Genomic DNA, 4539 nt, shown 5'->3' on the forward strand with positions numbered 1-4539 from the left:
TATATATATATATATATATATATTAGATGCATGAATTTAAAAGTTTTTTCTAAATTGTTGACCTTACATAGGTCTAAATATGTGGCTAATTTAAAAACGTTAATTAAGGTGGAATGTTCATGGTTAATTGCATCCTTTGAAAAATTATATAGACTTTTGGCATGATGGGAATACTCTCATTATCAAGAGAATTATTATCAAATAATTTTGACCAAACTATTATTAATAGATGAAGCTAGAAGTAAATGACAGTTCCCTATTAATTTATTTTCACTATATTCAAGCATGTGTAAATACAATAATATTAGAACTGATAATCAAAAATATCAACTATCAATCTAATAATTCAAGTGTTTGATAATGCTGCAAAAATTAAAAATTTAGAATATTCTAGACATTTTAAAAAGATATCTAAATGCATAGAGTGTAGGATTAGTTGGAGTGGAGATAATATACTTGGAAAGAAGGAAATTGGTCTATACGTGCATAAGATGAACAATGATGTGTCCCAATGATAAAATGATGCGATTAAAAATAGTATTAACAAGTCAAGATAAAACTCAATATATATTGATATTGTTAAGTATAAATGATTCCTATTTGAAAGGCACAAGATCAAAGGATAGTAAGGTCCAGAATACATAACCCCACTAGCGAGTGACTTAGCTTAAGGAACAATGTTGAGTTAAAAGTAAGCCTTGTGAAAATTACATAATAGGACTAAGAGTAGACTTTAACTAAAAGCATATTGATACACATAAAATATATAGTGTTTTTAGATGCATTTTTATACCTATTTTCGAGATATTGCGCTTTAATGGAAGGTATTTGTGTGTTTTTCTTTTAGGTACAAGTAAAAAGGTGAAAAATGCTAAAAGAAGTGAAAAATGATCAAATTTGGAGCAAAGAGATGCAAATTATGCTAAAGTATTTTGGCGCCTATGCACCAAATTCGGCGCTTACGCGCCGGTTAAATAGAGAAGATAGAGAAGACTGTGCCTAACCACCAGAGGCCCCGCGCTTAACCGTCATTGTGCCTAACCACCAGAGGCCCCGCGCTTAACCGTTAGTGGCAGTTATTGGACGAGTAAATTCAGTTTCTGTGAATTTTGAAGAGATTTTTGAGGTACCCATTGACTTAATAGGTGGTTATAACCACCATAGATGAAAATTATCACGAAAGGATGCATCTCTTAGGGAAATACATCGAATCTAGACTTATTTTGAAGAGAAATGAAGACACCTTTTGGAAAGTTATAAAAGAAAGAAGAGAGGACGATTTTTTACATTTGAAGTGAGTGCTTGAAGAGGGGAAGAGTGCGAGAAAGTTATGAAAAGTGTTGTAAAGGAGAGAGTTTTAGAGAAAATTTCAGGCACCACACAAATTTACTTTATCCTTTTTGTTTTTAATTTATTTTGAGAGTGTTGTAAATGAGAAGAGATTCAAAGGAAATCCAAGAGTTTGGTGGAGGATTTGAGATAAGTTTTTATCTTTGTTTTTAAACTACTTTTGATTTTAATTAAGATTTCTTGTTGGTTTGACAATGATTTCTACTTTTAAACTAAAGCGTGGTTTTGTTTTCTCCATGAATTCTGAGTAGTTTTCTTTATATTTCTCCTTAAAATGATAAGTAATTAAAATGTTGGATGGAAGTTGTGGAGAGTATTAATTTTTAATGTTTGAAGAAGTTGTGATGATTTAATTCTATATACTTCATTTACTTCTTGTTCTGGCCCATCTAAATGTTAAAATTTGTTGTGAGAACATGTAAGAACCGGGATGATATTGTCTCAGTCAACAATTGGAAATAATCACATGAGGTTGTATGAATAAGAATGTAATTCATATGATGACTTTAAAGTGACAGGTTAAAGCCCCCAACTTGGTTTATTATTTTAGGTTCTGATATGAGATGTTAGCCCCCAGGTGGAGGGAATCCATAGAACTCTAGAGTGAGAGCTGATATCTTCCCTTCCTAGCCGGTCTTCAGAACTATTCAAACTTTAAATTAGCCAATGTTCTTTATAGCATCTCTAGAAAGGGTGAAAAATATAATTGCTCCTATTTGGCACAACACAATTTACATACTACCACAATTGAATTCCTATGCTTACTACTGATTCATGATAAAGAGAGACATTTTCAAATTTAGTGTTTTTCTTTTACATAAACTCAACTTATCTTTTTAAATTGTCACAGTTCTAACAAAATATGAAAATAATCAAAAAGATTTGAATTTTAATTACTACAAATACATCTCTAGTTTAAGTAATTGTCTTTTGAAATAGAAGTTTGTTGTTCAATAGAGCATATTACATATTTTCCCTATGGGTTCAATATTAAGGTCTTAATCAAAAAGTCCTATATTACTTGATAATAATGTGTATACTTGCGTAGTATCCCAATATATAAATTAAAGAGTTAAAATTCTTATCTTTTTCAGGATCAAATTTTGACTCTATTGCAAAGTAAGTAAATATAAGTGAAAATATAATCAGCAACATTGTTAATCTGTTGCATATAAGCAATATCAGGGATCAAGCCTTTGGCGCCGTTACCAGGGAAATTAATTGATTTAAAAGCAAATATTTTTTTTTAGAAAGTCTTATTTAAACTTTAACAATTATTGTATTTTATTTTGTGTGATTTATTTTAATTTTATTTTCTGTTTGTGTATGCATAGTTCGGGTTTTGAAGGACTAGTGCCCTACAATTCTGAATTAGAAAAAACTGTTAAAAAAATAAAAAAAAATCAAGAAAATTAAAAATCTTAAAAAATCTAAAAATATTACAGAAATGGCAAACCAAAACAATCAAAATGATGAAATTCATCAAGAGTTTAAACCTTTACGAGATAATGTCAACCCTACTTTAGATAAACTTCATTATAGTTTTTAAAAACCTACTATAATGGTTAATTCATTTGAGCTTAAACTTGTTATTATTTAAATGATATCAACTAATCAGTTTGGGGGATCACCAACTGAAGATCCAAATTTGCATCTTGTCAATTTTCTAGAATTGTATGCTACATTTAAATATGATGGTGTATGAGATGATGTCATAAGACTTAGGTTATTTTCTTTCTCACTAAGGGATAAAACAAAGATGTGGTTAAATTTGTTAGCACTTAGATCTATCAGAAATTGGGGTGATTTAGCACAAAAATTCCTTGCTAAATACTTTCCACCATCAAAATCTACGAAGCTTAGAAATGATATTACATCTTTTAATCAGTTTGAAGGGAAATCTTTTTATGAAGCATGAGAACAATTTAAAGAACTCTTAAGAAAGTGTCCACATCATGCTATACTAGATTGGTTAATAATTCAAACTTTTTATAATTGATTAGTTGGATCTCTTAGATCTATTATCGATGTCATTGCTTGTGATTCATTGATGTCAAAACCATTTCATGACGCTTAAGCTTTAATTGAAAAAATGGCTAACAATAATTTTCAATGGTCTTCTGAGAGGGTAAATCCAAAGAAAGTTGCCAATATTCATGAAACCGATGCATTTACTATGTTAGCAAATCAAGTTTCTGTAATTTCAAGGAAGTTAGACCAATTTGGAATGAATTTCTCTCAAATAATTTCCATGATTGAAGTGAATTCATTAGGCTAAATGGTAGATTCTCAAGCATCATTAGAAACTTTAAATGCCATAAATAACAAGCAAAATAACCAATAATCAAATTATTATAATCTAGGTTGGAAGAACCAACCCAACTTTAACTGGAATAATACTACGGGTGGTAATAATCAACAATGGAGGAACAATCAAGGAAACCCATTAGGAAACTGGAACAACCAAGGGAATAATAATTATAGATCTACTTATCCTCCAAGTTTCAACAGAAAAGAAGTGTTGTTACAAAAGGAAAATCAGTTACAAAGTGAAGGAGCTACAATTAGAAATATTGAAAATCAACTTGGACAAATCACAAATTCATTAAGTAATAGATCCCAAAGAACACTTCCTAGTAAAACTAAAATAAATCCAAAAGACCAGAATAAAGAGCAAGTAAAAGCTGTTCAACTTAGAAGCAGAAGAGAGTTGGAAGGTAGGATTAAAAAAAAAATTGAAGTAGAGAGAGAAGAAATTGAAGAATCAAAAGAGGATGCTCCGAAAGGTTCTGAAAGACCTATTTCTCCACTTAAAGTTAACTTAGAAAAACCACCACCTCCATTTCTTCAGAAACTTTGTCAACATAAGTTGGATAAGTAATTTTCAAAATTTCTGAAGATTTTTAAGAAGCTTACCATTAATATTCCATTTATTGAAGCATTAAAACAAATTCCAGGCTATGTAAAGTTTATGAAGGATATTCTCAACAGAAAAAGGAAGTTTAAAGATAATGAAATTGTTGCACTTATTAAGGAGTGCAGTACTATAATTTAGAAGAAGCTTCCTGAAAAGCTTAAAGATCTGGTAGCTTTATAATTTCATGTGCAATAGGAGATATATTTTTATTTTTTGGAGAAGCTTTATGTGATTTAGGTGCAAGCATTAACCTTATGACATTATCAATATTT

The sequence above is a fragment of the Phalaenopsis equestris genome, unplaced genomic scaffold (genome assembly GCF_001263595.1).
Source record: "Phalaenopsis equestris unplaced genomic scaffold, ASM126359v1 Scaffold216820, whole genome shotgun sequence".
Taxonomy (NCBI): domain Eukaryota; kingdom Viridiplantae; phylum Streptophyta; class Magnoliopsida; order Asparagales; family Orchidaceae; genus Phalaenopsis; species Phalaenopsis equestris.